This window comes from Notamacropus eugenii, chromosome X (genome assembly GCF_028372415.1).
Source record: "Notamacropus eugenii isolate mMacEug1 chromosome X, mMacEug1.pri_v2, whole genome shotgun sequence".
Lineage (NCBI taxonomy): Eukaryota > Metazoa > Chordata > Mammalia > Diprotodontia > Macropodidae > Notamacropus > Notamacropus eugenii.
The window spans coordinates 74,759,354-74,777,580 of record NC_092879.1 but is presented as its reverse complement, the minus strand read 5'-3'; positions in this window follow the sequence as shown (position 1 = coordinate 74,777,580).

The window sequence follows — 18,227 nt, the reverse complement described above, 5'->3', positions numbered from 1 at the left end:
GGAAGGGGGAAAGCGAGGGACCTTGGGCTCTGCAGGGGAGGGCCTTCTCTGTGGTTTAGAGAGGTTAAGAGATGTGCCCAAGGTATTCCAGCTAGTAAGTGACAGAGCTGGGATTTGAGCCCAGGTCTTTTGAATCTAAATCAAAGATCTTTCCACAGACTCGGACTATTCTGGAAGTGTAATTTTGGGTCACATGCTCTTCCCAAGAAGATCCTGAGGCATGTGTGGCCTCATAAACAGAGAGACCCCCCCCCCATCCAGCCCCAACTAAATTAAACCACCAATTCAGTTGCATTCAGTTCAGAAAACATTTATTCAGCTCCTAATAATGCTGTGGATCTGCTGCTGGGGACATAGAAATGGAAAATGACATGGTCCCTGCTTGGAAGGAGTAGTATGTCCTGCTCGGGGTAGGAGAAGAGATATGAATAGGAGATGTACATATACAGCTATGATTCAAGGGAGAATGTTTTTCAGGCAAAGGAGGAATCCTGGGAAAGGGCTGTAAGAAATGTCACTGTCCCCAAATTGCCAAGTTGGACTATCTCAGAAGCTTAGCGACCAATTAATTTAACCCAGACCTCAACAAGAATCCCCTCTCTACAACACCCAGAAGTCTTTGCTTGAAGGCTTCTAGGGAGGGAGAGCCTACTCTCTGGGGAAGCCTGCTTTGCTTCGAGAGAACTTGGATTATTGGCTTGCGAGCAGACACTGGAGGTCATCAGATGCCAGTATAAGACCTTCGTGTTTTATTTAAGAGGCAATAGGGAGCCACCAAAACCTTTTTTCCTTAAACAGGAAATGATGAAGTAGCATAGATCTGAAAGCTGAAAAGGACCTGATAGGTCATTAATTTCAATCCCTTCATTTTACAGAAGAGGACCATAAGGGCCAGAGAGGTTAGCTGACTTGTGCCAAGGGCACAGAAGGGATGGCCTTTGAACCCAAGTGCTCTGACTTCAAATTTTCCCTTTTCACGGGACCACGTAGTCACATTGCCTTAGGCAGACTATTTGACATCTTTGTCAAGAACGGATAAAAGAGGAGAACAAACTGGAGGTAGGGAGATCAATAAAGTCCTTAATGAGCACCTACCATGTGCCCAGGTCTGTGTTAGGTTTTGATATGGTGGAGAAGATTTGGTTGCTGCCCTCAGGGAGCTCAGTCTAGTTGGGGAGAAAGATAGATGTACATCAAAGGTTAACCAGCAATTAAAATTAGTATATGATAAATAAACTCCTTAATCTCTGTGGCCTTAGTTTCCTCATCTGTAAAATGGGATGGTTGGTCTTGATGATCCCTAAAGTCCCATCCAGTTCCAGCACTCTGTGTTTATGATTCTGAGTACACAGTGAATGGTAGAGAAAATAATTCCTATATGAGCTCCTGCTGGGGATATCCAGGGAGGCATGATTTGGGTTGATGGGTTGTTTGAAGAGCATGGGAGGAAGGAAGTGTGGTATAGTAGTTGAGTCAGTCAGGAGACTTGGTTTTGAGTCCTGGCCTTGACTCTAACTAGTTATGTGACCTTGAATAAATCACTTTCCATCCCCTGGGCCTCAATTTCCTCATCTGTGAAGGGGTTGGATTGGATGATTTTTAAGTTTCCTTCCAACATGCTCTGTTCTAAGGTTGTTCCCAGTTTGGCCATTTTCTGTTCTAAGGTGTCTGCTGGCTCTGAACACTCATATTCTAACACCTCTTCTAGCTCTGGTCTTCTGTGGTCTAAGGTCTCTCTCAGTTCTGTCTTTCTCCTAATATACATCCTAGTTCTGACATTTTCTTTTTTTGAAGCCCTTCCTGGCTCTGACCTTCTCTGTTCTAAGCACCCTCCCAGCTCTGACAGTCTGAGTTTTCTGTTCTAAGGTCCTTTTTGCCCTTTGGGCCCATAGGAATATGCTTGGGGAGATAGAAGCAAACATTCCTGAACCATGGACTGAACCATGGACTGCCATTAAAGGCCAGGGATTGCCTCCTCCACCCCCAGGTCCATGCTCTGCTTTCCTTCTCAGAGGTCAGTGAGAGGAGCAGTTCTTGTTCCCATTCACTGTATGGGCTTTGCTTTCGTCCCAATAAAACTGACTCTGCACAGAAAGAGACCGTTACCAGGGCCAGCCCTGGGTTTTTCATCTTTTTTTCTGCACAGTTTTTATGGCTGGTCCCTGAAGGCTGCTTGGGAAGCATCTCTTATCGTGTCTCTAGTATAGTAAAAGTAAATAAGACCATAAGTAGAATCTTATTGGTTCATAGGTAGGTCCTTTATGATGTCCTTTTTCAGGCACAGGTTTCTCTGGGAGGCAGGAAGGAAACCAGCATTTCAAAAGTACCTACTGTGTGCCAGGCCCTATGTTAAGCACTGTGGATACACATACAAGCAAATAGAAATATAGTCCCCTGCCTTCAAGGAGTTTACATCCTAAAAGGGGAAGGCAACATGCAAAAAGGCATCTGAAAATCAGGGTGGGAAGGGGAAAGGCAAGAAGGTCCCTGGCCCAAGGGCATGGCTTGGAAGTCTGGAAAGTCAGGACCAGGGCCAGGAGGAGAATGAAGGCTCCAGGAGGAACTCACCACTGAGAGAAAGGGGTGACCATTACAGAGGAAAGGGTTGTGTTGAAAAGGCCACAGCATGGTTAGATGTTCCAGGGCAAGGAGGCCCCAGGTACTGAGGGAAGTTGCAGCATGGCTTAGGAGTCTGCAGGCCAGGAATAGGAGTTGGTCTTCTCTCCCCACCCAAGCTCCAGTTTTCTCTAAGGTCTCCTGTTCATGGATATCAGAGGCCATCCAGCTTAACTCACACCTGAGCAGGAATCTTCTCAGAAGCAGGCCCAGCAAGTGAGGACTTTAAAAGCTGTGAGCTTCATGGAACAGTGGAAAAAGCACTGGATTTGGAGTCAGGAGGTCTGGGGTCATGGCTCCCCTTGGATACTTGCTTAGCAGCTGGGTGACCCTGGGCACGTTCCTTCTCTCTGTAGTTCAGTTTGCTTATGTGTAGAAAGAAAGCGAACAGTGCTTGTGGAATCAACCTTCCGGGGCTTTGAGAAAAAGAGCTATAAAAACTGGAAAGAACTCAATGATTCCTTGTGGTTATTGTTAGGGGGGCAGCCTATTCTGCTTTGGAGCAGAAATTTGACTCCCTGTGTTCTTGTTCTGCCCTCTGAGGCCAAACTTTGCTGCTCAGTTGTGTCTGACTCTTCATGCCCCTTTTGGGGTTTTCTTAGCAAAAATACTAGAATAGTTTGCCATTTCCTTCTTCAGCTCATTTTAAGGATGAGAAAACTGAGGTAATCAGAGTTAAGTGATTTGCCCAGGGTCACACAGCTAGTAAATGTCTGAGGCCAGGTTTGAACTCAGGAAAACAAATCTTTCTAGTTCCCAGCCCGGTGCTCCATCCACTGAGCCACCTAGCTGCCCTTCCCTGAGGTCAGTCCCCCTTCCAGTACCCTTCCTGAACTTTTGCTTTCCCAAACTAAACATCCACAGCAACTCCTCCCACACTTCTCCCCTAACTCAGGCCATAGACATTCCTGGTAGCCCCCTGATCATATCTTTCTGGTCCCCACCTTTTCCAGACATCTTCCAAGACGTTCTGGTCATCCTTTTGAGCGTGAACAGTTTCATTTCTTGTTTAGTTGTGCCCCATTGCTCTTCCAGCCAGCCATTCCTTTCCCAAGACACTTTGCACAGAAGAATTGTATCCTGTCTTGGGGATATTCAAGAAGATATTCATTCATTTGGGAAGGAAGATGGAGTTCTCTTCAGGGCAATCTTGGAAGCTTCCAGAAGACAAGGTTGGAACACAAAATGGCAAGTAAGTGAAATAAAGCTCCCAGGTATCTTATCTGTTTTTTAAACTTCTTCTGTCTGGGTTGAATTCCAGTCCTTTGTGACAGGTACATATAGATTCATAGGATTATAGACGGAAAGCTGGAATGGACCATAGAGACCATCTAGGCCAGCTTCCCTATTTTAGAGATGAGGAAACTTAGGCCTAGGGAGTTTAAGTGACTTGGCTAAGGTCACATGGAGAGATGAGATTTGATCCTAGGTCTTCTACCTCCAGAGTCAGTGTTCTTTCCACTGTGCCATAGTGCCTCCTACATATCTGACATAAAGCTAGAAATCCCCAGCATCCTTTGGCCTCCTGGGCAAATGAAAGGGGGACAGAGAGTAAAACCCAAAATACCTCAGCTCAGTCCCCACTGAGGCACTCTCTTCCACCTCAATCTCTTTTTCCAAATCCTTGCCATGTGTCTGTGGTTTTGAGGCACCATATAGAAAGAAATTCAGTAGCACCTAATTTCAGAGTTAAAAGGGACCACAGAAGGCTTCAGTCAATCAGTCAATCAATCAGCTTATACCTAAGCACAGAGTCACCTCTATAGCACTCCAGACAAATGGTCATCCTGCCATTGCTTAATGGCCTCCAGTGAAGGTAGGCCCACTCCTTCCTGAGGCCTGCCCTGCTCTGCTTTTCTGCAGCTCTAATTGCTATGAAGATTTTCCTTGCCTTTCTGGCATACCACATGATCAGGTTCAACTCTTTTTCATCTCCCTAGGACTTACAATTTTCCTTTGGTGAGAACATGCATGGAAAGGTCACAGTTCTGTTCCCCAGCCCAGGAACACAGCAGGGAATTCCCCTTGGGGTTAGTTACAGGGGTGGGGAACCTGCAGCCTTGAGGACTCATGTGGTCCTCTAGGTCCTCAAGTGCAGCCCTTTCTAAACTGGCCACACTTGAGGACCTAGCGGGCCACATGTGGCCTTGAGACTGCAGGCTTCCCACCTGTGGGTTAGTAGGACAAACCTGGGTGCCTCTTTAGGGGATGGGTCTTTTTGACTCCAGGGAGAAGTATGAACTATCCTTATCCTTGGCAGTGAGAGAATAGCTTGGTGTAGTGGAAAGAACCACATTTGTTTTGGAGTTGGAGGGCCTGAACTCAAGCCTCATCCTTGTCACTTCTAGTGGTGTGACCTTGGAATGCTCGTATTCTCTCAAAGTTTCAGGTTTTCCATTTATGAAATGGGCATGATCACAGATAGGTCAACGAGCTTGACATTGCTTCCAAGTCTAATTGAAAAATGTACTATTAATAGGGTGGTTAATGAACATCTAAAAAGGGAAGCTGCGTTCATCAAGAATGGGTCAAGTAGACTAAATTCATTTCCTCTTTTGACAGGGTTACTAGAATGGTAGAGAAGGGGACTTCTAGAGATATAGGGTTTTTTTTTTAATGTTTTAGCAAAGCATTTGGCAAAGTTTGTCATGCTGCTGCTTTGGGCAAGATGCAGACGTGTGGTCCAGACAATAGTACAGTTAGGTAGATTCATATGTGGACAAATGGCCAGATCCAAATATGAATCCAATGCCAAAGATCCAATGTCAAGTTGGAAGGAGGTCTCCACTGTTTGGCTCTGGGCCTTTTTAACACTTTTGTCAATGACTTTGATAAAGTCATAGAAAGCATGCTTATCACATTTGCACATGACATACAGCTAACAGGGATAGTTAACACATTGGCTGAGAGTATTCAGAAAGGTCTTGATAGGTTAGAACATTATGCCTAACTAAATAATACGGAATTTAATAAAGAAAAATATCAAGTTTTTACACTTGGGTTAAAAAAGTCAACTTCACAAGTAAAAAGTAGTATGTTGTTCTGTTGTGTCTGACTCTTCATGACCTGTCTTTTGGGGTTTTCTTGGCAAAGATACTGGAGTGGTTTGCAATTTCCTTCTCCAGCTCATTTTACAGATAAGGAAACTGAGGCAAATAGGGTGAAGTGACCTATCCAGCTAGGAAGTGTCTGAGGCCCAATTTGAACTCATGAAGATAAATAAGTTTTCCTGACTTGAGGCCCAGTGCTCTACTCACCACACCACCCAGCTAAAGGCATACTTGTAGCTATATAGCAATTGGCCTAAAAGAGACATAGGTCAACAGTATAGTACTGATTCTAATACTAACAGACAGGTACTGATTCAAACCAACAGATATTTGTTATTAGCTAAAATGCAAATTAACTTTTAAATATAATTTATTTATTTTTCAGTTCTTAACATTCACTTCTACAAGAATTTGAATTCAAAAATTTCTCCCCATCTCTCCCTACCCCACCCCAGGACAGCATGCACCCCATCCACCCCTTCCTTCAGTCTGTCCTCCCTTCTATCATTCACCCTTCTTCCATCCCCCTTCCCATCTATTTTTGTATAGGGTAAAATAGATTTCTATACTCCATTGCCTGTATAGCTTAATTTCCAGTTGCATGCTGAAACAATTTTTAACATTCATTCGTAAAGTTTTGAGTTCCATATTCTCTCCCTCCTTACCCACCCACCTTCATTGAGAAAACAAGCAATTCAATATAGGCAATACATGTGTAACAATACAAAGCACTTCTATAATAATTATGTTGTAAAATCACTTTTCCCTCTGTCCTTGATAATTTCTTGGAAGATGATGTCTAGGCTCGTTTTTTGATCATGGTTTTCAGGTAGACCTATAATTTTAAAATTATCTCTCCTGGATCTATTTTCCAGGTCAGTTGTTTTTTCAATGAGGTATTTCACATTGTCTTCAATTTTTTCATTCTTTTGGTTTTGCTTTGTAATTTCTTGGTTTCTCATAAAGTCATTAGCTTCCATCAGCTCCATTTTAATTTTTAAAGAACTATTTTTTTCAATGAGTTTTTGAACCTCTTTTTCCATTTGGCTAATTCTGCTTTTTAAAGCATTCTTTTCCTCACTGACTTTTTGGATCTCTTTTGCCATTTGGGTTAGACTATTTTTAAGGTGTTATTTTCTTCAGCATTTTTTGGGTCTCCTTTAGTAAGCTGTTGACTCACTTTTCATGATTTTCTTGTATCGCTCTCATTTCTCTTCCCAGTTTTTCCTCCACCTCTCTTACTTGATTTTCAAAATCCTTTTTGAGCTTTTCCATGGACTGAGACCACTGCATATTTTTTTTGGAGGCTTTTGATGTAGAAGTCTTGACTTTGATGTCTTCCTCTGATGGTATGTTTTGTTCTTCCTCATCCAAAGGGATGGAAGAAAATACCTTTTCACTAAGAAAGTAACCTTCTATAGTCTTGGTTTTTTTTTTTTACCTTTTTTGGGCATTTTCCCAGCCAGTTACTTGACTTTTGAGTCCCTTGTCAAGTGGAGGGTATACTCTAGGGACCTGTAAGTTCTCAGTTCCTCCAAGGTGGCACAATCAAGGGAGAGGAGTTTACTACTTTCCTGGTCTGTGCTCTGCTCTGAGCCCAGGTGTGATAGATTTTTCCTGTCAGCCTTCCAGGCTGTCTTGGGCTGGAAATCTCTTTCACTCTGTCATTTGGTAGCTTCTGATGTTCTAGAATTTGTTTAGAGTCATTTTTTACAGGTATTTTATGGGCTATGGGGAGTGAGCTAGAGCAAGTCTGTCTTTCTATTCTGACATCTTGGCTCCTCCCTCCAAATTAACTTTTAGATTGAATTGAGAGCAGGACTTGGAAGGTGATAACTTCACTGTATGCTGTCCAGGGCAGACCACATCTGGAGTATTATATTCCTTTTAGGGAGGCTGTTGATAAGCTGGAGAGCAGTATGGCTACCACCCTCATTCAAGCTCTCATGACATCTCTCCTGGACTATTGCAATAGCCTCCTAATTAGTCTGTCCTCTTCCAGTCTTACCCCTCTCTAATCTATCCTCCACAGAGCTGCCAATTTTCCAGGAGATTTTCCTAAATCACAAGTCTGACCATGCCACTCCCTTGCTCAAGAAGTGCAAGTGGCTCCCAATTGCCTCTAAGATAAAATACAACTTTCTCTTTTTAGATTGTTCCCAACCTGGAATATCTGTCAAGGTTTATTCTCATTACTCTCCTTTAAAGATTCTATGTTCAGTTAAACTGGCTTATTTGATGATATACATAGTATTCCAGCTTTTTCCTACATATCTTTGAATAAGCAAGGCCTAGAATATATTCCCTCATCACTTCTGTGCTTCAAAATTCCAGACTTTCTTTAAGGCTTAACTCAAATGCCACCTTGTACACAAGGACTATCTTGAACCTCCCATTTGCTAGTGTCAAGAGCTTCCCTTCCCAATTCTCAAATGGTTCTTTGATCTCATTGATTCAGATATTTCCCTTCAGTGATGTAGTCACAAATTATCTAAGTGTACCCTTTCTGTGTGACTCATCCACAACCTCCTGAAATTCTGCCACAGAGGGCCATCCAGTATGCTGAAGGCTTTGCTCAATCTCACTCACCTTGCATATTTAATCTGTTGTTAGCATACTATAATCTATAGTGTTCTTCTCCCTCATCTTCACCTTTTAATTTCTGGGACTTCCTTTAGGACTTTGCTCAAACATCACCTTCTACAAGAGGCCTTTGTGATTTCCCCCCAAAAGGGCTGTTCCCTTCTCCCTAGTCTGTATTTATCTTATATGTCCTTGTTTACCGATGTCTCTTCTTTTGGAATGGAAGTTCCTTCAGGGCAGGGCTTGGTTTTGCATTTTTTTTGTATCCTGCAGTAAGAGCTTAATAAGTGATTAGTGATTGATTACTTTCATGTTGTTTTGTCCTTTTATACTCTATTCTTTGTGATTATCATTATCCTAGTTCTGCTTACTTCCCTTTGCATCAGTTCATATAAATCCTTGCTCCTCTGTATTCATCATTTCTTACAGTATTACTAATATTCCATTACGTGCATGTGCCTCAGTTTGTTTAAGCTATTTCCCGATCCTTAAGTGTTTCCAGTTCTTTGCTACCACAGAAAGTGCTGCTATAAATACTTTTTTATGAGACCCCTCTTTTTGTCATTCACTTGGCTAAATGCCTAATAGTTCAGTCTCTGGTTCAAAGGATATGTATGGGCATTTTAGACACTTTATTTTCATTTTTCCAAATGGCTTTTCAGAATGATAAGACCAATTCCCATCAATCCCCAGGACTGATCCACCATCAATGCATTTGTGTTTTTCCACAACCCCTCCAACATTGACTATTCATATCTTTTGGCTTCATTGACAGTTTGCTGAGTATGAGATGACACATCAGAGGTGTTTTGGTCTATTAGTAATCTGGAGAATTCTTTCACATAGTTGTTATTAATTTGCAGTTAAAAAAGTAATTTCTAAAAAGTGATACCCACTATAACCTTCACAGACTAACATTTTCCCATAATATTTGACATAAAATGGAAAAAATAAAACATTTCATGACCTGCACATAGCAGTATAGGTGGCAGCCTTTCCACATGTCTACAATAACTCTCTCAAGCTGCTTCTGCTGTGCTGACCTGTTTGACCAAAGCCTGTCCATTTTTCCTCCTGTAGCTCTTAACGTGACAATAGCTGCCACCTATTGAAGTTTGCACGTCTGACTTTAGGATCTTTGATTTTTCCCATTTCTGGCAACTAGGTGGTACAGTGGCCAAAGCACTAGTTTTGGAGTCAAGGAAGACCTCAGCTCAAATCCTGTCTCAGGTACTTATTGACTGTGTGAACTCTGGCCAAATCACTTAACCTCTGCCTCAGTTTTCTCATCTATAAAGTGGGGATAAAAACATCTACATCTCAGGCTTGTGAGGATACAGTGAGATAATATTTATAAAGCACTTTGCAAACCTTGCAATTCTATATAAATGCTAGCTATTATATTTCCCTCTTCAGATTTTCATAGTTTCTCAACTTCACCTCTTATTTTATCTAATCAAGGCTTAGGAATGAAGTGTGTGCATGTGTGTGTGTGTGTTCGTCCTTCGTTACCGAAAAAGACCATGTCATCAGAGAAATGATCACATGGTACCAGATATTCATCAGGATGACTGGAGATGACCCAAGATGAGGCAATTGGGGTTAAGTGACTTGCCCAAGGTCACACAGCTAGTGAGTGTCAAGTGTCTGAGGTGAGATTTTAACTCAGGTCCTGTTGACTCCTGCACTGGTGCTCTATCCACAGCACCACCTAGCTGTCCTTAGGAATGAAGTGATTTCTTATCATTACTATGCAGTGGTTGGCAATACATTGTTCTGTATGGCTTTGAAGGGGTTTGCTTTGCTTCATAAGGAAATAAAAATGAAAATTTTTATTAGTACCACTACGAAGTGGGATAATGGTCATGAAAATAGTATCCAAACCAATGGTGCTGTGCAAGTTAATTAAGAGGCTTGTGAGAATACTTAATGTGATTATTGCCTGCCCTGAGCTTTCTGTGGCCCACGGTGAGAGGATGGTAAAGGTTGCCATTGCTGATACTTAATATAAGATATCATGAGGCCATTTGGAAAAGTCTCAGGATTGGAGTTGTGGCAGTGCTCTGAGGCCTAAAGCGATTGGGCCCATTCCTTTGAGTCTCCTCCAGCAAGACTGATGTTTGGAGGTCATTCAGGGGACTGGGAGTATCCCCAGTATGTCTGGTCTGTGCCTGAGCACAGTTGCCACTCTGGCAGATAGCTGAAGGTCTTGTCCTTTTGGAAGTCAGGTTGGGGATGTGAGTAGTTAGATGAAGGAGAACGTCCAGAAACATCGGGCTTCAGAGGGCCGACGTCAGCCATGGATTCTGACGCTGGACGTGGCCTACTCCTTGCTCCCCAGTGCCACTTTCAGATCCTCTTTCTTCTCCATTGCTTAGTGATTACACTGGTCAAAATAGCTGTCATCAATTCAAGAGGCAGCAAGATGAGTTTCTTCCCCTGACTTTGCACCTAGAATCTGGATTCACTTGGGCTGATCCTAGGTCATGAATTGGTGGAATGATCTGGTTGAATTATCTGTTGTAGAGTGAACTTTGCTGGGATGAAAAGTCAAAAATGAAACAGCATTTGCTCTCTGGGAGCTTACGTCAGGGATGACACACAGCTTGGTTCTGGATTGTTACACAGGTATTTGTCTAGAGATCGAAAGAACCATTTCAGGTGCATTATGTATGGGAAGGCATTGGCAGTCAGACAGAATGAGCTATAGATGGCTATTGGGCACCCACATGTTATCACTGAAATATTAAAGATATGGGGGGGGGTGGCTTGGAGAGGAAAGAGACTGGAAGCAGGGACAACACTTAGAAGGTGATTGTCCAGATATCTGGTGGCTTAACCAAGTTTTGATCCTTAGCTTCTCCTCCATTTCCCTCTTGCCCAGTTCTGAAACTTGGCCTTGGCTCTCTCCCTTGCTGTGAACCTGACAGGCCCTACTCACATGTTGTCGATGGTGCTGGTGGCAGGCCTCCTTCAAGATCCTGGGTGCTCCGTGGCCTAGGGGCTGCTCTGATCTTTCCTCTTGCTGAGTTGCCTGGGTGCTGGGTTGTTTGGGTGCTGTGCTGCCCGGGCTTTATGATGGCCCAGTGCCTGGGTACTGGGTGGTGATCCAGCCCTGTCTCTTGCTCTGCCTGTCAGCTGCTCAGGCCTTGTCTTCTGTTCTGGGTCTGGCCTCTCTCTGCTACACTCAGAAGTCCTGTAGGATTCTCAGGGTGTTTTTGTGTAGCCTTGCACTGGATAAAGGAGATTAGAGCTATTTTTTTTTGGTTTTCAATGTCATTGTTCCTTCTGATGTATTTTTAGGGCATTACTGGGCTGTTTGGGGTGAATTTGGGTTGCTCTAGGTTCTAATCTACCACTACCTTCCCCTAATTTTCATCAGCACTTCTCAATGATTATATTTGTATAACTAATCCCCAGATTTAGATATCCATCCTTCATCTCTCTCCTGAGCTACAGGCCCATCAGACATTTCCAATTGGATGATCTAGCATTTCAAAGGCAACACCTCCTTCTTTGTGCTGAGGGAACCATAATCCATTGCTTCTATTGCTCCCCTTCCTCCCCTCACATAGCCATCGCCATACTTCACTGCCCCATCATCTCTCACGTGGACCGTTTCAGTAGTCTCGTTGATCTCCCTCCCTCTTCAAATGTTAGGAGATTTGGGCTTTCTCTAATCTGCTTTCTATACAACTGCCAGTATTCCTAAAACAGAGAACTGACCATGGCACTCTTCAGAGTCGAAGGTACCTTAGAGATCATTGACTTCAAATCTCTTCTTTTATAAAGGAGGAAACTTTGAGCTAGAGAGAAGTGATTTTATTAGGGTGACACAGGTAGGATCACAGGAGTCAGACCTAGCAGGGGCCTTAGAGATCATCCATTTCAATCCTCTCATTTTTCAAGAACTACCTGGAGCCCAGAGAGGTTGTCATTGAATCTAGATTGTTCCTGGGATCCTGAGATCTCCAGGTCTTATAGGTAGTAAGTGGCAGAGCTGGAATTCAAATGTGGGCCCTCTAAGGTCAAACCTGTTGCCTCTATCCACCAGTAATATATTATGAGAGTGCCACCAAAGCTTTCTGCTGTCAGTTGGCTTCCTGATTGGGTGAGAAGGGACCAGGATTGGGAGGAATGTAGTAATGGGGAGCTGGAGGGGGGGAATCTCAAATATAGCTTGGATGTGCCCTAGAAAGAAGATGCCTCTCCCCTGGTTAAGCAGAAGAAGCCAAATGATCCCTGATGGGCTGGGACAGATATCTGAATAAGTTCAAGTTAGGAAGGTCTGCTAGACTAGAATTCAAAGTCAGAGGTCAGGGAAATCAAGTGAGTTGTAAAAGGTGATATTCTGGTGTGCTGAGGGTAGATCCCCTGGTCAGCTCTGCAATAAGGAGCTGGTAAGTGCAGAAGCTAATGACAGATCAGGGAGGTGAAAAGCAAACAGTCCGGTAAAGTATTTAGTCATGCATCTTGGATATAAGGGTGCATTTTAGCAGCAATTTCCCAAGTGCCTACTGTGTGCAAATCGTCCATGAATGTACTTCCCAGCTTGGGGCCTCCCTGCTGGGTTGGGCTGTCTGGGCCCTAGCCACCCACACCTGTTTGTCCTTTGGCCCTAAGTTGCTGTATGATGAGGTCACCTCCCAGCTGGACTCCGAGAGCTTGGAATGGCCCATTAGGATCTTTTTCCTCCACTCTGCTTGTCATCATAGGCTCTTGTGTACTAGAGTAGAAACTGTATTTGAATGCCAGATCCTCTCTTAACTGCCTGTGGGATAGTTTCTGGGCCTCAGTTTCTTCATCTGTAAAATTAGGATAATTCCACTTGTACTACTGACCTCACAGGGTTGTTGTGAGGAAAGCACTTTGTAAACCTTCAAGTACCAGAGGACTCTGAGGCATGTGTATGTGTGTGCATGTGCATGTATATTTTCATGTGTGTATGTACATATGTGCATGTGTGTCCAAACTTGGAATTTCATTGGTGTAGGGAACTCCTGGTGATAAAACTGGGACCAATGTAGGTGATCCTCTGCTCTGTGGGGAGCACATGAGGAAGCCCACTGTCCCACCATCTGCATGGCTCTGAACGCCTAACCTTAAATCCCAGTGGCTTCCACTTGGCTTGTTCTTGCTGGCTCTGCCCTGTAGCCTCCTTGCTTCACTGACCCCTTGAATTTTCACAGTTTTCTTTTTTTATTATGAAATCACCAAACACGAGCGTTTCAATACCCAAAGGAGAACACAACAAGAGGATTGTATGGGGAGCTGTGAACCTCTATTACACACAGCCCAGGTTTCCAACAAGTGCAGCTTAAAATGAATTTGCACTTGCCGCCTTGCTTCTCTGTCACCTTCAGAACATCCTCATGTTCTTGTCCGTGTATTTTTCTAGTGTTTCTCATGTTTTTCATTGCTCCACCTGCTCCTCTGCCAAGCTCTTGACCCCTCGGAAGAAAGCCATCCCTTGGCAGGAGAGCACTCATTGGGCCTATGGGAAAAGGGATGTCTCATACTGCTTCTCTGACACAGGAAATGCTTCATTAGTAGTCCAGATGGAGTCATGATTGGTCATTGCTTTTCTGAATCCTTATGAATCTTTAATAGTCAATATTAATGAATAATAATGATGGCCAAGAACCTTCTAGGGTGAAGCTATCACCCAAAGCTGTCCTGAAGAATATTTGGTTCAGAGGTAGTGGGCCTATATCCTAGCCCTTGAATCTAAGTCTGCCACTGGCTTTTTTTGTGGTCTTAAGGAAATCAGTTTCCTTCTCTGGGTCTCAGTTTCCTTCTGGGTAAAAGGAAGAGGGGAGATTAGATAAACTCTAAGAACCTATGTCCCTATATCCTTTAGGAGCATAGGATCATAGATTTAGAATGAGAAGTGACCTTAGAAGCCATCAAGTCGAACTCCCTCATTTTACAGATGAGGAAACTGAGGCACAGAGCGATTGTGACTTGCCCAAGTTCACTGAGTAGGACTTGAACACAGGTCTTTCTGATGCCAAGGCCAACAGTGCATTCCCTACACCACCTCTTCCATTTTTTTACATTAGATAATGCGGGAGATCGAAAAATAAGGAAGACCTAGGCCTTGGCCTCAAATGCTTGACACTTTCAAATGCTGCATAAATGTTAAAGGGGGGAGGACATGATGGTGAGGGATTCCCATGTCCCAAGCCAGCAACAAGTCAACAAGCATTTATTTTTTAAAAAAATTTATTTATTTAACTTTTAACATTCATTTTCACAAAATTTCGGGTTCCAAATTTTCTCCCCATTTGTCCCCTCCCCCCACCCCAAAACACCGAGCATTCTGATTGCTTCTATCACCAATCTGCCCTCTCTTCTATCATCCCTCCCTTCCCTTGTTCCCATCTTCTCTTTTGTCCTGTAGGGCCAGATAACTTTCTATACCCCATTACCTGTATTTCTTATTTCCTAGTAGCAAGAACAGTACTCGACAGTTGTTCCTAAGACTTTGAGTTCCAACTTCTCTTCCTCCCTCCCTCCCCACCCATTCCCTTTGGGAAGGCAAGCAGTTCAATATAGGCCATATCTGTGTAATTTTGCAAATGATTTCCATGATAGTCGTGTTGTGTAAGACTAACTATATTTCCCTCCATCCTATCCTGCCCTCCATTGCTTCTATTCCCTCTTTTGATCCTGTCCCTCCCCAAGAGGGTTGACTTCAAATTGCTCCCTCCTCTCATTGCCCCCCCTTCCATCATCCTCCCTACCCTGCTTATCCCCTTCTGCCCCACTTTCCTGTATTGTAAGATAGGTTGTCATACCAAAATGAGTGTGCATTTTATTCCTTCCTTGAGTCAAATGTGATGAGAGTAAACTTCATGTTTTTCTCTCACCTCCCCTCTTTTTCCCTCCACTAAAAAGTTTTTTGCTTGCCTCTTTTATGAGAGATAATTTGCCCCATTCCATTTCTCCCTTTCTCCTCCCAATATATTTCTCTCTCACTGCTTAATTTCATTTGTTTAAAGATATGATCTCATCCTATTCCATTCACTCTGTGCTTTCTGTCTCTCTCTCTCTCTCTCTCTCTCTCTCTCTCTCTCTCTCTCTCTGTCTCTGTCTCTCTCTCTCTGTGTGTGTGTGTGTGTGTGTGTGTGTGTAATCCCACCAACTACTCAGATACTGAAAAGTTTCAAGAGTTACAAATATTGTCTTTCCATGTAGGAATGTAAACAGTTCAACTTTAGTAAAGTCCCTTATGAATTCTCTTTGCTGTTTACCTTTTCATGCTTCTCTTCATTCTTGTGTTTGAAAGTCAAATTTTCTTTTCAGCTCTGGTCTTTTCATCAAGAATGCTTGAAAGTCCTCTATTTCATTGAAAGACCAATTTTTCCCCTGAAGTATTATACTCAGTTTTGCTGGGTAGGTGATTCTTGGTTTTAGTCCTGGTTCCTTTGACTTCTGGAATATCCTATTCCATGCCCTTCGATCCCTTAATGTGGAAGCTGCTAGATCTTGTGTTATCCTGATTGTATTTCCACAATACTTGAATTGTTTCTTTCTAGCTGCTTGCAAAATTTTCTCCTTGACCAGGGAACTCTGGAATTTGGCCACAATGTTCCTAGGAGTTTCTCTTTTTGGATCTCTTTCAGGCAGTGATCGGTGGATTCCTTGAATACTTATTTTGCCCCCTGGTTCTAGAATATCAGGGCAGTTTTCCTTGATAATTTCATGAAAGATAATGTCTAGGCTCTTTTTTTGATCATGGCTTTCAGGTAGTCCCATAATTTTTAAATTGTCTCTCCTGGATCTATTTTCCAGGTCAGTTGTTTTTCCAACGAGATATTTCACATTATCTTCCATTTTTTCATTCTTTTGGTTTTGTTTTGTGATTTCTTGGTTTCTCATAAAGTCATTAGCCTCCATCTGTTCCATTCTAATTTTGAAAGAACTATTTTCTTCAGTGAGCTTTGGAACCTCCTTTTCCATTTGGCTAATTCTGCTTTTTAAAGTATTCTTCTCCTCATTGGCTTTTTGAACCTCTTTTGCCAATTGAGTTAGCCTATTTTTCAAGGTGTTATTTTCTTCAGCATTTTTTTGGGTCTCCTTTAGCAAGGTGTTGATCTGCTTTTCATGCTTTTCTTGCATCTCTCTCATTTCTCTTGCCAGTTTTTCCTCCACCTCTTTAACTTGATTTTCAAAATCCTTTTTGAGCTCTTCCATGGCCTGAGCCTATTGAATATTTATTTTGGATGTTTGGGATATAGAAACCTTGATTTCTATATCTTTCCCTGATGGTAAGCATTGTTCTTCCTCCTCTGAAAGGATGGGAGGAGATATCTGTTCACCAAGAAAATAGCCTTCTATGGTCTTATTTTTTTTCCCTTTTCTGGGCATTTTCCCAGCCAGTGACTTGACTTCTGAGTGTCCTCTCCACACCCATCTCGCCTCCAGATCTGTCCAGCTAGTGCTTGGGGTCTGAGATTCAAATGTTGCTTCCCAGCCTCAGGGCTTTCTGTAGAGGCGGGGCTGCTATTCAGTGTGAGATTAAGTTCAGCTGCTCGGGTGGGGTCAGGGCTGCCACAAGGGACTCAGTTCCCTCAGGGGGTTTATGTGGAGACTTTCAACAATGGATCTGAGCTCCTGCCTGCTTTGGGAGCCCTTGTCTGCTGCTGCCTCAGCTGCTGTCTCCTGAGGGGCCCTGAGTTATGGGGACACCCCACTCCCCTCTCGGCGAGCGAAAAAGACTCTCTCACTGACCTTTGGGGTCTGTGGGTGGAGGGACCTGCTTGGCCGCTGGAGATTCTGTCCCTGAAGCCTGCTCGAATCTGCTCCTTTTGGTGCCACACGGCCAAGGCAGGGCTGGGCTCTGCTCCGGGTCCAGTGTGAGATGGACCTTTCGTGTTGGTTTTTCAGGTCTCTCTGGAACAGAAGTCTCCTCTGCTTCATTGTTCTGTGGCTTCTGCTGCTCCAGAATTTGTTGGAAATTCTTCTTTACAGGTATTTTATGGGCTGTGGGTTCGGAGCTAGCATATGTGTATCTTTCTACTCCGCCATCTTGGCTCCTCCCCTCAACAAGCATTTATTAAGTGCTTATTATGGGCAAGGTACTGTGCTAAGCTCTGGGGATACAAAGAAAGACAGAAAACCTCCAGGTCACTGTTTTGGGACGCAGGTCTCTGAGGCTCATCTCACTCACTGACAAAGCAGTTTCAATAATCATCAAAATAGCTCACATTCCTATTGCACTTAAAATTTTTCCAACATGCTTTTCTCACAAATGCCCTGCAAGATATGTAGTAGATTTAATATTATCTCCATTATTATTTCCACAAGGAAACTGAGACCCAGAGAGGGGAAGTGATTTCCCCAGAATCACCTAATGAATTAAGCTCAGACATGATAGATAGGAAATAGAGCTAGAGGGGACACATGAGGAAATGTAAGTTTTGAAGTCATCTACCTAAGTGGGAAGCATGACTCTGCTAATTACTGCCCATATAACCTTGGGCAAGTTGCTTCACTTTCTCTGGGTTTTAGTTAACTCTCATAAATGAGAGAGTTGGTCATAGATGACCTTGGGCAGATTGTGAGGGGGCAGGCTCCACTGGCTCTGGAGTCATATACTGTTGCTCAATCATTCAGTCATGTCCGACTCTTCGTGACTCGCAAAGATATTGGAGTGGTTTGTCATTTCCTTCTCCAGCTCATTTGACAGTTGAGGAAATGGAAACAAACAGGGTGAAGTGACTTGCCCAGGATCACACAGCTAAGTAAGCATCTGAGGTCAGATAGGAACTCAGATCTTCCTGATTCCACTCTCTCCATTGTACCACCTACCTGGCTCCCTGGTCAGAGGAGCTGAGTTCGAATCCTATTTGTGATACTTAGTACCTGTGTGAACTTAGGCAAACCACTTAACCTCTGTGGGCCTCAGTTTGTTTACGTATAACATGATGGGGTTGGATTTGATGACCTCTGATGACCCTCCTAGAGCTCGAG